Source organism: Oncorhynchus tshawytscha, linkage group LG05 (assembly GCF_018296145.1).
Source record: "Oncorhynchus tshawytscha isolate Ot180627B linkage group LG05, Otsh_v2.0, whole genome shotgun sequence".
Lineage (NCBI taxonomy): Eukaryota > Metazoa > Chordata > Actinopteri > Salmoniformes > Salmonidae > Oncorhynchus > Oncorhynchus tshawytscha.
This window is the reverse complement of record NC_056433.1, coordinates 57680211-57698660: the sequence shown is the minus strand read 5'-3', so window position 1 is coordinate 57698660 and position 18450 is coordinate 57680211. Positions and strand designations below refer to the sequence as shown.

At 44.5% G+C, this 18450-nt stretch overlaps 1 non-coding gene across 1 annotated transcript; it reads right to left on the bottom strand.

Annotated features, from left to right (window-relative positions):
- Window positions 1-18377: 18377 nt before the first annotated feature.
- On the bottom strand, window positions 18378-18450 carry trnav-aac. Its single transcript has one exon. It is a non-coding gene; the product is annotated as a tRNA-Val (tRNA).

Sequence of the window (18450 nt, the reverse complement as noted above, 5' to 3'; positions counted from 1 at the left end):
AATAAAACGAGCCTATCTATATAATGAATATGAATTGGGTGGGTTGAGATTATTAAATATAAAAGCACTAAACCTCTCTCTAAAAGCGAAACTCATTCAAAAGTTTTATTTGAACCCTAAATGGTTCTCAAGTAGATTAATAAAAAAAGCTCATTCATTGTTTAAAAATGGCAATCTGCACAAAGGCAAAAAGGCCATGTCTCATGTTCGATTAATTGAAGATGATACTTTTTTTTCTGTCTTTTTCAAACAAGCATTGCAGAGCTGGCTACAATTTCAATTTCATCCCCCTGAAAAGATAGAACAAATATTACAGCTGAACTCAAATGTGCTGGTTGATAAAATACCTGTATTTCTGGGAAAGATGTTCGAAAAGGGTATTCCATGATGCAGGCTGTATGAGTTGATATATAAAACACAAGATTCAACTTAATGCTTTTCAGCTAAAATTATTATATAGACTTCTTGCCACCAACAAATGTTGAATATTTGGGGCATAAAATCATTGACGCTCTGCAGATTTTGTTGTGAGGATACAGAATCAATAGACCATTTATTTTGGTATTGCCCTCAGGTAGCCTGTTTCTGGTCTCACGTTCAGGAATGGCTGAAAATGCATTGCATTGATCTAAAATTTACTCTAGAAATAGTACTGTTAGGAGATCTGGAGAGACCGGGTCACTCAATTACTAATATACTAATACACTTAGTAAAAGTATTTATCTTCAACACGCAATCTGTAGATTCTATTCGATTAGATACAATTTCAATCTATGTTAAACATCATAGCATAGTTGAAAGATATGTATTGCGTAGAATCACGAAGTGTGTGGCCAGCAGAGATAGATGGGACGGGCTGAGGTAAGCTGAGGGTTGGTTGTGGAATTGGAGACAAGTGGGAGTGGAGTTGATGTGTGAGTGAGAGAATGATGGTCAAAAGATAAAGGGGGAAAAAAAGTCAAAAAACATAATAAAAGTACATTTGAATGACACTAAGTGGCAGTGTTTTTACAACTAATGCCAGTTTGCATGAGGCTGATGCTGTGCAGGTGTTTGTACACATGCATATACACACACTCATTCAAATGAACACCTACAAGAACACACACATACATGTAATAGTGCCAGACATGCACACAAACATATACAGTTGGCATTGCTGTTATGATTTCAGTTGTCTTTGATGTCCTTTGTTTTAAATGTATTATTATTTTACATTTTTTTGCATTGTTGTTTGCTGTTTTCTTCTGTCTTTTCCTTTTTTCTCTTTAGTTCATTCTCTTGGTTGTTGGTGCTTTGGGGGTGGGGGATGGAATTAATTGTATTTAAAAAAAATAAAAAATCCCGGGGGGCTGTGGGAGGGGTCTCAAATGGTTGAGGGACAGCTATTGGGGAACCGTGGGGGATCTTGGAGGGTTCGGATTTCACAAGATTGTGATCATGAAAAAGGAAACTATGACATATATTTTATATCACTATCATGCACATGCACCCTCACACATAAGGATGGCTCTGTTGCGGAAAGACTGATACATGTATGATAGTGTCTTGATGCTGTGTTTGTCCTTCATGTCCTAATAATTTAATGTTACCCCTTCCTTGTGTTTTTTGTAATAAAAAATAAAAAATGTCTTGCCACCGGAGCCCGCCAGTGTAAGTAAAGGTGAAATAAAAAATTAATCGAATAAATAGCTTGACACATTCAAGCTATAGGCCGTTAGCATTGACATCTCATGTATGGAAACATATGGAAAGGATGATAACAGAAAAGCTGACTTACTTTCTGGAGAGGAGAGGACTAATGTCACCAGATCAAAGTGGGTTCAGGAAAGGCAGGGGAATGATGGATCCTGCACTGTGCCTTGAGTCAGTAATACGGAAGGCACAGGCAAATAAAGAGGTGGTGGTAGCAGTTTTTTGTAGCGAAGTGTAGTGAAGGCCTAGTTGTCAATGGGAAGAAAATATTGAATGTGATGTGTTGCCTGTCAGTAATGGAGTGGGGGGCAGATAGAAGGGTGTTAAAAATGCTATATATAGAGCTGTCAAGGTCATCACTGGATTATGGAAGTGTAGTGTCTCTACCAGCAGCTCAGACATCTTTAAAAAAAAGTTAGATGTAATCCAGTCCCAGGCCCTAAGAATGTGTTGTGGAGCACTTAGGACCTCCCCGGTGGCAGTGAGGCATGTAGAGTTGGGAAAGATGCAGTTGAAGTTAAGATGACAACAGCTAACCATGACATACATATTGGGTAAATCTACAAGGACATAAGGTTACACATCCTACAAAAAATGTACCCCTAAAGCAGTGGCAGTCTGTGACCTTGTTTTTTTAGGAGCATGGCCTTAATTCTATAACAGCATATTGGATGACTGTCATTCATACCCAGTTCAAAGTAACATTGAAAGGTTTAGGCTACCTCATGATACTCAAATTGTCCCCATACCCATCATGAGGTTGCTACAACCTAGCCTATGAATGAAAGTTTACAACATACTATAGGAGTGTAACAGTATAACTTTAGTCTGTCCCCTTGCCCATACCCGGGCTCAAACCAGGGACCCTCTGCACACATCAACAGTCACCCTTGAAGCATCGTTACCCATCGCTCCACAAAAGCCACTGCTCTTGCAGAGCAAGGGGAACCATTACTTCAAGGTGTCAGAGCGAGTGATGTCACCAATTGAAACGCTATTAGCGCGCACCACCGCTAACTAGCTAGCCATTTCACATCGGTTACAGGAGCACAGGTTGAGAGAGACATTTGAGTACTCAAGGTAAAAGACGGTGATACATTCAATACTGCCTTACACACTCTTTCATACGTCTAGCTGATCTAGGGTGTAATCATTAGTCCAACAGTTGCAAACAAGAGTTTCTATTGGACAAAATTCAAGTATGTTTATCCCAGTTTAAAGTTTTAATATCACATGCACAAGTACAGTGAAATGCCTTTCTTGCAAACTCCAAAACCAACAATGCAATAATCAATAACAATGTATTACTATATAAAAACATGAGGCACGACACTTCCAGGTCCTCCCTGTAGGCTGACTCATCGTCACCGGTGATCAGGCCCACCACCGTCTTGTCCTCAGCAAACTTGATGATGGTGTTGGAGTCGTACGTGGCCACGCAGTCGTGGGTAAACAGGGAGAATAGGATGAGACTAAGCACACACCCCTGTGGATCAGCGTGGCGGAGGTGATGCTGTCTATCCTCACCACCAGGGGTCGGCCCTTCAGGAAGTCTAGGATCCAGTTGTAGAGGGAGGTGTTCAGCCCCAGAGTCCTAAGCGTGGTGATGTTTAAGAAACATTTTTCAACCGAATTGGCAGAATGAATACACCTCTGATCACACTCAAACACAGTTCACTTCCATAGCAGCCATATACAAACATGATCATTTTGCTCATTGTAGAATTCCTTCTCGCATCTATGTGCTCTCCTCCTCTCCGCCTTTCCCTTCAGTGCACAACACATCAGCTGTATGTGACCAGGCAAAAAAACATTTCCAAGCCAAACCTTCATATCATAATCTCTAACTACTACACACAGCCTACCTACATCGTCGTAGCTAGACGAAGTAACACGTTAGTAAACCCGCTACAATCATGGCAGCTAAGCCAACTGCTTAGGAATCCTTGTGAATGCTTGTGAATAAGTATTAGCAAGGTTGCCACTTGTTTGCCTACTGAAATTGAACTTCAGTTCATGAAAATAAATAGCTAGCCAGCTACTATAAATCGCAGATAGCGTAGCAGTCAGGCGTTTTTGTCTTCGTCTTGTGTCCCGTGTATATATCTTTTTTCTTCGCATATATTTTTGTATATTTTTCTTAACCTCAACTTCAATGTACTCTCCTACAATCCGCCTCACCCAATGTGAAAGTAAAGAAAATAGCAGATCCATACCACACAAGGATTCCTAAATCATTGCTAAGAATAATGAAAATGACTGCAGTTTCAACTAGAGGTCGACCGATTATGATTTTTCAACGCCCGATACCGATTATTGGAAGGCCAAAAAAGGGCAATACCGATTAATCGGACTATTTATTTATTTATTTGTAATAATGACAATGACAACAATACTGAATGAACACTTATTTTAACTGAATATAATACATCAATAAAATCCATTTAGCCTCTAATAAATAATGAAACATGTTCAATTTGGTTTAAATAAATGCAAAAACAAAGTGTTGGAGAAGAAAGTAAAAGTGCAATATGTGCCATGTAAGAAAGCTAACGTTTAAGTTCCTTGCTCAGAACATGAGAAACATATGAAAGCTGGTGGTTCCTTTTAACATGAGTCTTCAATATTCCCAGGTAAGAAGTTTCAGGTTGCAAATATTATAGGAATTATAGGACTATTTCCTTCTATACCATTTGTATTTCATTAACCTTTGACTATTGGATGTTCTTATAGGCACTTTAGTATTGCCAGTGTAACAGTATAGCTTCTGTCCCTCTCCTCACCCCTACCTGGGCTTGAAGCAGGAACACATCGACAACAGCCACCCTCGAAGCAGCGTTACCCATCGCTCCACAAAAGCCGCGGCCCTTGCAGGGCAAGGGGAACAACTACTCCAAGTCTCAGAGCGAGTGACGTTTGAAACGCTATTAGGGCGCACCCCGCTAACTAGCTAGCCATTGTCATATATATATATATATATATGTAAACATTCATACACATAGCTCATATATTATACAGCGCCAAGCCAAACCGCCTGACTCAAGTCATCTTACTTACCCCTGCTAAAACAGGAACCAGCTCACTCACCCAGCAATAAAACTACCCCCCCCTCAGCTCTGTTGTCTTACCACCCCAGGAAACAAAGACATTCCATCGCAAGAACACATACACCCAGCCATAAAACTGACCCCCTCTGTTCTCTTCTTTCACGACCCCCACTCTCCTGTATCAGATTTCCAGACACACAAATATCTCCTTGTATAAACACACATCTCACCCCTCTCTACTGGTCGGGTGCTCAGAACAAGACTCTGCTGTGCACCAATGGGGCTCCTGCTCTGGCTAGAGCAGGTCTGCCTCCAACCCATCGGGACCAGTCAGAAGACCAACATGACAAGACTCCACCTACATATTCCATGTATAAAATCTGCTGTGACCAATGTCTAGGCCCCTTTTTCACCTGACTCACTTAATGAGTTATATGAACTAGGTCCGTGCACGTAAAACTGCAGGACAAGATATCTTTTGACTCATTAAAACTGCCTTTTGTTACAACTGAAATCCACTCTGTCCAGCGTCCGTGATTTGGTCTCAACTCTCCAGTATTTGAACATCAACAAACTTGGTAGCATGAGGATGGTTATTCCTGAATTCGATCTATGATAAGTTGGTGTGAGAGGACGAAACTGATCACGGCTCAAAATCAGACGGAAGAGTGACCTGAACCAGGAGAAAATCAGCCATTCATCTTGCCTCAGGAAATCTGATTAGAGCGCTCTACTAATAAGGTAAGCAGAGCCTGTTAAATCGAAATCTGCATATTGTATTATAGTCTAAACCAAATTTTGATCAGAAAGTACTGAGCGTGAGTATAAATCGTTGCCAAATTATTTTTACATAAGAACCTAAGGCATTGATCAAAGAGATCTTGTTTTGCTTGTTTTATTTTTTCTAATTGGCTTATACTGAGTTATTTTAATAGGAATGTGTGAATTGTGATTGACCAATGTGTTAAATTCCTTCAGGACCCTATTTGTTCTGAAATCTGCATAGAAAACTGTCCTAATTATAAATATATTAGGTTGTGTATAGAGGTGACGTTAAATAGAGGCTGTGTTTTAACATGTAAAGGACACAATTATGGATGTTGGAAATTCAATATGAATTTCGTACGAATGAATGTAGTATTGAGAAAACATATGAACCAGAGTTGACGTTCCACGATTTTGAGACCGGGGAAATTAAATTGAGAGAAACGTTTGTTGTGGAGTAACCACCAGGATAAGTTGCGTAACTGGGCTATTATGCACTCGTGCTGATAGCCTAGCCACCCAATAGTCGAATCACCGTGACGCTTTGATTGACAGCGGCCGGGCTAACACTGATTTTCAGTTTCTCAATTCTGCGGGTATTGCCTAAAGTGTTAATTGTTCTGACAATTGTTATAGAATCGCCTGAATTTTTCTGATATATTGTCCCAGAAGGTGATTGCTGAATTATTTGGAGAAAGTATTTAAATCAATCACTTAACAAATCCGAATAAAATAAACCGGTCCCTAAAGTACTAAAATTATTCTGACAATTGATATAGAACCGCTTGAATTTACTGATATAAATTCCAAATGGAAGTTACTGAACAACTTTTAGTTGTCTAAATTTCTATCTATATTTCCTACAGAGCTAGAATTACTCTGACAATTGTTATAGAACCGCATATATTCACTGATATATTGTTCCAAAAGGAAATCGCCGAATCATTTCTAGAAAATACCTAAATAAATCGCTGAACAAATTCAAATTACATGCCGGAGAAGCACACACGTGAATGCCACCACATTACTGATAAGATCTTTCTGTGCGAGGGTGGGGGCGCAGCACCACAGCACATCCCTGGTCTCGATCAAGGACGGGCTGGGTATACAAAGATAGGAATAAACACCACACAAAGGACTGACTAAAACCTAGATAACGCATTATACACAATATCAGACAAATTAGATAAAATGTCTGCAGCCACCACGCCCAAACTCAAATTCAATGAATATTTAGATCAGAGTATGATTGATAGAGCGGGAGGTAAAGAAAAGTATGAGAAAGTGGAGAAAGTGTGGAAAGGATTACGGCTAAAATGGACACAAGCGGGTTACTTTAGCGGAGGACCCCCTACATGGGGGGAACTCCAAGGTATGCAGAAAGAGCTAGAGGACGCAGTAGAGCAGGCAAAAGCGAGTGAGACTAGAGAGAAACAAGAAACACATGTTCAAAAAAATAGGCACGAGAGACAGAGAGAGAGCGGAAGTGGAACTAAAAATAGGGGAATGGGCTATACAGGAAAGTAGGAGGGTGCTGCCAAAAGACAAACCGGAAATGATGGGCGTGGCTTCTGCGTCGACGGGGGATGTTAAAGCCCCGCCTGAGAACTTACCCACGGCTCCCCCTGAGGCCGCTTCTCCCTCACTATATCCAAAATTGACAATGGAGGCAGTTCAGCCCCCGCCATACTCAAAGGGACAAAATCACCGGAGCCCGTCACACAACCCATTCCACGGTAACAACCCATTCCTGCCCAGGGCACCTCCCGCAATACAGGCTCCAGTTCTGAGAGTACAGCAAGGGTAGTTAAAAGGGGAAATGACACTGGGGATAACGGGTGGCCATATTGTATGTGAACAGCTCGAAACTGGGACTCCAGGCGCAGTAGGCCTCCCCCAGGAACGGAGACCGCAATGCTCCTCTGTGAACTCTCTCACCTCTGAAACCAGAGGACACCTACTCACAGGATTAGATTCAAACCACTTCTATCAGACGGATAGGGAGGACTGTCATCAGAGCATGGATATCGAAAACGAAGAAGAAATTGACATGGTGCTCACCCCTGCTCCAAGGGGAGGTCCAAACGTGACTAGGATGCAGGAGCTGCTGCAATCATCAATAGCTCGAGCTAAGGAACTCAGGGAGCTTATAGCTAACCAAGATAACAACAGAGAGGGAGCCTTCCGTGTGGAAGGCATAATGAGAGGAACAGTAACCAAAGTTACCGAATCAATGGGGTCCGAAACACTCCGTCGGTCCTCCAGAATTGCTGATAGAAGAGAGCGAGAGCAGGAGATGGCAGGACAGTACCCCCTGCGACCGACACCAGGTGATGCACACACTTTGGAGTACCAGCCCTGGAAAATGACTGATTTAACAACCTTGATGGAACAGATGCCTAGCTTACATGGGGGAGCTTCAGCGTGGCTACTTCAACTGCAGACACTTACGTCAGGCCTGCAACTCTGCCTAGGAGACATGAAAGCACTACTAGCAAGAGCCACTGATCACGGAACCATGGAGGCCCTCATGACAGCAGCTGACCTTGGATGGCGGGCCCCAACACTGCCCATAGACCACTTCCGTACTAGATTATGGGAAGTTCTACGGAGAGCATACCCTACAGAAAGAAACCATGCCACCTTATCCTCCTTTACAATCAACCCAGGTGAGCAACCTGCAGCATACCTGGACAGGGCTAAGACCACATGGAGATCGGTCCACGAAGAACCATTCGATCATACTGATACCACACTCAGCATGTGGAAGGAAATGGTGGTGAACGGGTGTCCTGGAGATGTTAAAACCAAACTCAGAGGAACAGTGGGTTTGATTGCACTTCCTCTGACCCAATTCAATACGCATGTGCACCACCATGTATCCCAACACAACAAGGAAAGAGGGGGAGCTGAGAGCCAGGTCCAGTCCCTCCAAGTTCAACTCTTGAAGCTTCAACTAAAAGAGGCACAGAAAGGTGGAACCTAAAAAACAAATGATTGCAGAAGAAACTCAAGACCAAGGGGAGCAGCCAGATATCACTCAGATCGTAGCACAGACTGTCTCTCAAATGATCCAACAGCAGGCAGCCTCACTCACTGCCTCTAGGGGGGCCCAACCACCCCAATACCCTCCCCCACAGCAGTATATCCTGCAACAGCAACAGCCACAACGGGCTCAACGGGGTCCCTACACTGGACCACCCAGAGAGGGAAACTACCTGTGTTATAACTGCGGAATTCCCGGTCACTATGCCAGATATTGCATGAAACCACTCTCCCCGCACCAACTGCAATGGAGAGGAAGAGGACGTGGAGGACCACCAAGAAGAGGGAGAGGAAGAGGAGGACCACCCCCTTTTCACTACAACCACCCAGGACCTCAGCAACAGCCAGCATACAACCACCCAGGATCTAGCCACATTCAGCAGGAACAGCAAGATTACAACCAACCACAGTTCCAAGGTATGGCAGGGAATGCCATGCCCTGGCCATGAAGATGCCCACCACCCACGGCAGGAGAAGGGAGGCAACACTTTCAGCTGCACACTGAACCAACAATGATGTGCGAAGTTGAGGGTGTCCCCCATCAGTTCCTGGTAGATACAGGATGCACCTATTCTGCTATCAGGTCCCCTCAAATGCTGTCATCTGATTCCATATCGGTGGTAGGGGTTACGGGATCACCTGAGGCTCAAAGCCGCACTATCCCTTTAACATTCTCCTGGGAAAACTCTCAGTTGAAGCACCAGTTCCTGTACTGTCCAAAATGCCCGATCAACCTACTAGGACGAGACCTCTTATGCAAAATGGGGTGCACCATATATCTTACTGAAAGTGGAGTGGCAGTATCCACCAACCCTCCCTCTTCAACACCTGATCGCCCAGTAAGAATTATGATGATGCCACTCCTGCCGACGCCCACGCTGTCTGAAACCCAAGAAGTGTACTGGCTAAAGTGCCTACCCACAGGCCCTGCCACCCCTCACGTCCAGTTTAAGTTCAACCAACTGAAAACTCAAATTTACACCATGCACCCATATAAGACTCCCCAAGTTGATATCCATTGCACACTCAATGGAACAGAAACTGATGACTGCCCCTACACTGAAGACTGGGACGAGAACATGATGCACCTGACCCCAACTATCAGGTGTTGTACCATTGTGTGTGGCCCAGAGGGGGTGGCAGCACCGGTCATTCTTCAACCACACCTGAAAACTTGGTACATGTTGAGTGAAGAATCAGCACCTCATGTCAGGCTGGCTGTGGGAAATGGTTTTGAAGCACGAAGCCTAGGTCCCATGATCAGGCGGGCATCGAAGTTAACCTGGGAGCCCACTTCAACACCAAGCATACACAAAGCCACCTCGGAAAATATGTGGAGATTCCTTGAACCGGACACCGAAGAAAAATGTCTCCCAGAACGTATACCCCTGCCAAGACACCATGGGAAACCATACACTGACCATCCCTCATCAAAAGCTCTGATCTCCACTATAGATGATAAGATCTGGACCACATCCCCTTTCGATGTGGGTCAGCTCCAAGTTGCCCCAGTCATCATAACCCTACTGAACCCAAATCAGACACCTGTTTACCGAACACAATATCGTTTGAAACCTGAACAGACAATGGGAATTAAGCCAACCATTGATGGCCTCCTGGGAGCAGGTGTCCTCTATCCCACAGTCTCACCATGGAACACGCCCATCCTGCCCGTACTGAAGGCTGATGGAGAAACATACCGGATGGTCCAAGACTTCCGAGCAGTAAATGACGTTACTGCACCCATCGACCTACCTGTCCCTTATCCGCACAGCACACTGAGCAATCTCTCACCCAAGCATCAGTACTTCACTGTGGTGGACCTAGCTAATGCTTTTTTCAGCATTCCTTTGGATGAAGCATCTCAACCACTCTTTGCATTCACCTATGACGGTCACCAGCTTACTTATTCGGTTTTGCCACAGGGCTACAGATGCTCACCTGGAATTTTCAACCACATCCTGAAGATTCACCTGTCTGAACTGGTAATCCCAGAGGGAGTGGTTCTGATTCAATACGTGGACGACCTCCTACTTGGAGCTCCAACATCTGATCTCTGCCTACAAATGACGAAAACTCTGCTAGACTTCCTAGCCACCAAGGGCTACAAGGTCAAACTGAGCAAAGTACAGACCTGTCGGAAAACAGTACTTTTCCTGGGTGTTAAATCTCAGGGGATGGAGCGGGACTCTCCAAGTCCCACAGAGACTCCATCCTCCATCACTCAAGGCCTATCACTGTCTCTGGGATGTTGTCTTTCCTGGGCTTGACGGGTTACAGCCGGATGCATATACCTGACTCTACTGCCAAAACTGAACCACTGAGAGAAATAGTGCATGATGCAGGACCCAGGAACCTCCATTCTCCCCTGGCCTGGACGGCTGAAGCCTCAACAGCTTTTGCACTCCTGAAAACTGATCTATCAGCGGCAGCAGCTCTGACTGCACCTGACTACAAGAACAAGTTCCATTTGGATGTTTCTGAAAAGGAAGGATTCACCTCGTCCGTCCTATTCCAGAAACAAGAGGGGGAGAGAAGGGTATTGATGTACCACTCCTCCAAACTTGACCACATTGAGGTGCTCCAGATACGTTGCTGCAGTAGCAAAAGCTATTGAAAAAACAGCTCACCTCGTGATGTGTCATCCATTGGAGATCCACACCCATCATGGCGTCGCTGCGTATCTGATGAGTAAAGAATTCACGTTTAGTGCTGAAAGAAAAACAAGATCCAGAACAAATGCACTCAGTCACATATCACGTTTGTAAACACAGAGAAAAATATGGCAGATGCACTCAACGCAGAAGAAGGACTGCCCCACTCTTGTGCTGAAAGAGCGGCACAAGAATTAAAACTGAGACCAGACCTGAAGAATGAACCATTGACTAATCCCGACCATTGGCTGTACACTGATGGCTGCTGCTACAAAGGGGAAGAACGAAACATAGCAGCCTATGCAGTGGTGCAGCAACTCCCAGACGGCTCACACGTCACTCTTGAATCAGCCATCATCCCTCAACCAGCATCGGCCCAATTAGCTGAAATCATCGGATTGACACAGGCCCTCATCAGAGCAAAAGGAAAGACTGTGAACATTTACACAGACTCAGCTTATGCTCATGGAGCAGTCCACACTGATGGACCACAGTGGGTAAGAAGGAACTTCACTACAACAGGAAACCTCCCAATCAAACACAAGACACAGATGGAGAAACTAATAGCAGCGGTATCACTACCGGCAAAGGTAGCCATCATAAAGTGCAAAGGACACCAGCAATTGAAAACCAGGATCAGTGCGGGAAATGATGCAGCCGATAAAGCAGCCAAGAAGGCTGGAGGTTACGCTCCGAAACAGATGGTACTACAACCACAGCTATCACAAACAGAGCTTACCCAGCAAGACAGTGGTGCTACAACACTCAGCAGGACCCTATGAACACTCAGTCTGGGCACAGAAAGGGGCGACCAAAGGACCAGATGAACTCTGGAGATGTCACGATGGCAGACTGGTAGCCCCAGCAAACCTTTGTCCAGAACTCATACGAGGGGCACATGGCCCCACACATGAAGGCAAATTGAGGACCTTTCAAAAGGTCTCGCACATCTGGTGGCACCCTCACATGAAAAATATGACTGACTTATTTTGTGACGAATGTAACATTTGTGGCAGCCACAACCCAAAGAAACCATATCAAACACCAATGGGCTCATACCCAGTACCTAATGCATGTTTTCAGGACATCAGCATAGATTACACCGATATGGGCGCTGATAATGTAACCAAAGGGAAACGCTATCTCTTAGTCATGGTAGATAGGTTCTCCAAATGGGTAGAGGCAATACCAACAGCAAAAGAGGATGCCAAGTCAGTCATTAAGTGGCTACAAACAGAACTTATACCCAGGTATGGTATCCCACGACAAATCAGATCCGACAATGGGTCCCACTTCAATAACAAACACCTGAGACAGGTGGAAGAAAGATTTGGCATAACCCACAGATTTGGATCTGTGTAAAGGCCCCAGTCTCAAGGTCTGGTAGAACCAAGGGAGGGAGGTCATATGCCCGCTCTTGATGTACAACAAATTGTAATGTCTGATTATGTGAAAAAACTGACGGTTCTCTCTGCAGCACTCTCTACCCAGGTTCACAAGGTCCAGGAGGGGGAGCTGCCGGGGGACACGCCACCACTGAAGGTAAAGGTTGGTGACTGGGTGAGTGTTAAAGTCCACAAGAGAAAGTGGCTGGAACCCAGGTGGACTGGACCGTACGAAGTGAAGGAGGTTACTTCACACTCAGTCCAGGTCAAAGGTAAATCAGGCGCACCTTGGCACCACCTTACACATTGCACCCCAGCCCCAACTCCTTCCAGAACACTGACCGAAGTCAGAGCTGATTTGAGCGGCCTAAATTCGATTCCAAATGAAGACACTCCTTCCTCAGGTGATGCGGCATCAAACTCCGCCTCCCCTGAAAAAGGAACCTCGCCCAGTTAGAGGGACATTTCTCCCTCTCTGGGTGAGGCTGGGGATATCTGGCCCTTTGTTTGTGATATTCCTACTGATCTTTGGGGTGTACTTAGGCACTCTCACATGGTTAATAGAACAACAAACACATACTAAAGCATCAACCCCTCTCACCCCAACCCCTATCCCTGATAACATTCCTAGCACCACTCCCTTCAATCTCACACGCACCAAACGTAGCACTACACCTACAGACCCACCATGCACACCAGACAAGGTTAGAAGCACCACCTTATGTATACCCACGAATGCAACCACCACCTTTGTACTACCTTGGGGGACATGGGGAGACAAGAGGACAAGGAAGGGACAGACGGCTCTTTCATACACCAGGTATGACTGGTACATGACAAAAGGGAGAACCTATGATGAATGGACCTGGCAAAATCTAGTGGCTGAGACTGGTTATGACTGGTCAAGCTGTTCCTCTGGTCGGACAGTTCTTAAATGGAGGAGCAGATTGTCTCTGACCAGGACCAGTACCGGTCTCCAATTAATTATCCGGGCCCAACCCAGTAAGGGCTGTCAGGATTTTTGGGTCACTCCATATGTAGGCCCTACTGAGATAAAGGTATCTTGGGAAGTGCAAATCTGCTCTGCGGAAAGGGGTCAGCCCACAGCGATTACTGTGGGAGATGACATAAGCAAGGCTGTCCCTGTAACTTTGGGGACAGGAGTCTGGGGTCCTGTAACTATGATTTCCACTCCCACCTCCCCTGATGACACAATACACACTACTACTGGAATTTCTGGGTTTTCCAATAATTGGCTCTTATTGGCTGAACAAGCAACCAACACAACCTTGCAAAGCTGTGTTGTGTGCATGGGAGCCAGGCCTCTGCTTCGCATAGTGCCGACAGTACTGACTGATGATTGCCTACTGCCCCTTATGAATAAAGACAACCCACACGCCATTTGCTCACGATGGGACACGGTTTATCCAGTAGTCTCCGATATTGCTAAGAAACCCACATTTTCCTCTAAGGTGGCTAAAGCTAATTTCACGTGCATCAACATGACAGGTGGAGGACGGTCTCTGGGACAACTCCCTGCCATTTGGTGTACTCACACACATGTCATTACAAGTTATTTTAAACCGGTGTCCAGAGCTGACGTATGGTGGTGGTGTGGGGGGACTGAGCTGTTTGACGGACTTCCCCGGTACACCACTGGAGTTTGTACGCTTGTTAACCTTCTGCTGCCAATCTCTGTTTACCCCATAGGCGTCCAAGATCTGCTCACCCGTATTCAAACCCTGGGTCCTGAAATTTGGCCTACCAGGACCAAGCACATGGTGGGCCCTTCAGCTGGGGACCCAACTTACATTGATGCAATTGGCGTCCCCAGGGGGGTACCAGATGAGTATAAACTCATTGATCAAGTGACTGCAGGCTTTGAATCATCTATTTGTTGGTGGTGTACAGTTAACAAAAATGTAGATCGTATTAACTACATTCATTTCAATGTCCAAAAACTAGGCAATTGGACTCAGCAAGGATTCGAGGCCGTACATGGACAACTGGCAGCAACATCATTGATGGCTTTTCAAAATAGAATTGCTGTTGACATGTTATTGGCGGAACGCGGTGGCGTTTGTGCCATGTTTGGGGAACAATGTTGTACTTTCATTCCCAATAACACAGCAACTGATGGTAGTCTTACCATTGCCCTAGAGGGTCTTCGCACACTTAATGGTAAGATGAAGCACCACTCCAGGGTTGACACCTCTATGTGGGACTCCTGGATGGATGCGTTTGGTAACTATAAGACCCTGATCTCCTCTGTCCTAGTGTCCGTAGCTGTTTTTGTGGCTATCCTAACTCTGTGCGGTTGTTGCTGCATTCCATGCACACGCACATTAGCCACTAGAGTGATCACCACTGCCATTACCCCATTGCCCAGCGATCAGACCCACATGTACCCGCTTTTGACGGTTGATGACCCCGATGAGGCGTTTCCACCTTTTGAGGAACCCCCTCTTCCTGTCTATCCCTCTTGGCCACTCCAGGTGTAGCACTTGGAGTGGTCTCCTTTTTGTCCTTGCTTATTTACCTCGCTTCGCTCCATACTTGAGGGGGCTTCTTGTTTTTGTTATATCCTCCTTCTCCTTTCTGCTATAGTTTTCACGTCTAGTAGACGTGAAGAGGGGGATTTGTCATATATATATATATATATGTAAACATTCATACACATAGCTCATATATTATACAGCGCCAAGCCAAACCGCCTGACTCAAGTCATCTTACTTACCCCTGCTAAAACAGGAACCAGCTCACTCACCCAGCAATAAAACTACCCCCCCCCCCTCAGCTCTGTTGTCTTACCACCCCAGGAAACAAAGACATTCCATCGCAAGAACACATACACCCAGCCATAAAACTGACCCCCTCTGTTCTCTTCTTTCACGACCCCCACTCTCCTGTATCAGATTTCCAGACACACAAATATCTCCTTGTATAAACACACATCTCACCCCCTCTACTGGTCGGGTGCTCAGAACAAGACTCTGCTGTGCACCAATGGGGCTCCTGCTCTGGCTAGAGCAGGTCTGCCTCCAACCCATCGGGACCAGTCAGAAGACCAACATGACAAGACTCCACCTACATATTCCATGTATAAAATCTGCTGTGACCAATGTCTAGGCCCCTTTTTCACCTGACTCACTTAATGAGTTATATGAACTAGGTCCGTGCACGTAAAACTGCAGGACAAGATATCTTTTGACTCATTAAAACTGCCTTTTGTTACAACTGAAATCCACTCTGTCCAGCGTCCGTGATTTGGTCTCAACTCTCCAGTATTTGAACATCAACACCATTTCACATCGGTTACACCAGCCTAATCTCGTGAGTTGATGGGCTTGAAGTCATAAACAGCTCAATGCCTGAAGCACAGCAAAGAGCTGCTGGTAAAATGCACGAAAGTGCTGTTTGAATGAATGCTTACGAGCCTGCTGGTGCCTACCATCGCTCAGTCAGACTGCTCTAGCAAATCATAGACTTAATTATAACATAATAACACACAGAAATACGAGCCTTTAGGTCATTAATATGGTCATATCCAGAAACTATCATCTCGAAAACAAAACGTTTATTCTTTCAGTGAAATACGGAACTGTTCCGTATTTTAGCTAACGGGTGGCATCCATAAATCTAAATATTCCTGTTACATTGCACAACCTTCAATGTTATGTCATAATTTCATAAAATTCTGGCAAATTAGGCGGCCCAAACTGTTGCATATACCCTGACTCTGCGGCAATGAACGCAAGAGAAGTGACACAATTTCACCTGGTTAATATTGCCTGCTAACCTGGATTTCTTTTAGCTAAATATGCAGGTTTAAAAATATATACTTCTGTGTATTGATTTTAAGAAAGGCATTGATGTTTATGGTTAGATACACATTGGAGCAAGGACAGTTCTTTTTCGCGAATACGCACCACATAGATTATATGCAATGCAGGACACGCTAGATAAACTAGTAATATCATCAACCATGTGTCGTTAACTAGTGATTATGATTGATTGATTGTTTTTTTATAAGATAGGTTTAATGCTAGCTATCAACTTACCTTGGCTTACTGCATGCGCATAACAGGCAGGATCCTCGTGGAGTGCAATGAGAGGCAGGTGGTTAGAGCGTTGAACTAGTTAACTGTAAGGTTGCAAGATAGAATCCCAGAGCTGACAAGTTAAAAAGCTAACAAGGTAAAAAATCTGTCGTTCTGCCCCCGTTCCACTGTTCCTAGGCCGTCATTGAATATAAGAACGTGTTCTTAACTCACTTGCCTAGTTAAATAAAGGTGTAAAAAAAGATAAATATATCAATTTCCGATTGTTATGAAAACTTGAAATAGGCCCTAATTAATCGGCCATTCCGATTAATTGGTCGACCTCTAGCTTTTACTGGTCATTGTTTTCAGGCTGGTTGTATTGGTGTAGCTATATCTGTTTATAACCCTCTAGTGGTGTGGGGGCTGCGCTCTGGCAAAGTGGTCGGGGTTACATCCTGCCTGTTTGACCCTGTCTGGGGGTATTGTCGGACAGGGCCACAGTGTCTCCCGACCCCCGTCTCAGACTATTGCAGCATATAGCCCCCACGGCACATAGCCTCCAGTATAAGGTCAGTCTGTCCTATCTGGTGTCCTGTGTGAACTTAAGTATGCCCCCTCTAATTCTACCATCCTTCTCTCTCTCTTGGCCTCCACAATCACCTGACTTCAACCCAATTGAGATGGTTTGGGATAAATTGGACTGCAGAGTGAAGAAAAAGGAGCCAACAGGTGCTCAGCATATGTGGGAACTCCTTCAAGACTGTTGGAAAAGCATTCCAGGTGAAGCTGGTTGAGAGAATGCCAAGAGTGTGCAAAGCTGTCATCAAGGCAAAGGGTGACTACTTTGAAGAATCTCAAATACAAAATATATGTTCATTTGTTTAACACTTTTTTTGGTGATTCCATATGTGTTATTTCATAGTTTTGATGTATTCACTTATTCTACAATGTAGAAAATAGTAAAAATAAAGAAAAACCCTTGAATGAGTAGGTGTGTGCAAACTTTTGACTGGTACTGTGTATCTTAATTGACCGCGTTTTCGTGAATTTGATGATATAATCTTGAAAGCCATTCAAAAGACCATGGACATGAACATGGAAGTATGACGTAGGAAAGCATCATCTGCACAGGGTATTCATATTCAAAACCAGAGACAACATCCTGGTAATCTGCCAGCTAGGAAAGATAGAAGAGAACGCATAGAAACAAACGCTCTCTGTGGTTAACAGGAGCTATCGGTACGAACTGAGTGGTTTCTGAAGCCAATGTGGCATGTTGAATTAATTTCCTTAATACATTTGGCTTTAGCATTTGAACTGTTTTGGCTATATGCTTTTATGACCCCATTCCAAAAGTTAAGACTCCGGAGCATGTACGTGCCTTCTGTACATGGTAGCATTAACCATTATTAGCTAGCAAAGATCGTAAAAATACCTAGCAAAACTAACGTTAGCTAGCTAAAATATGGTGATCTCCCTCAATCTTAGCTAGCTGGCTAACGTTATACTGCATCTTAAGTCTATTTGACGACATCACAATGATGACAAAGGGTTTTCCAACCAATTTTTTTTTCCCCCTCAAGCCACTATAATGCACTTTTGACTAAATCTTCATCAGCGCCAATTGACAATGCAAAAGAATGTTATAAAATGTACAACCCATTACGACTGTACCATATTAATTTGACGGTTTATTGTCAAATAATAGTCATAGCCTACGCAACTATTTACTTTTTGAAAATGTGTTTCCGCCCGGTCTCGAACCGGGGACCTTTCGCGTGTTAGGCGAACGTGATAACCACTACACTACGGAAAC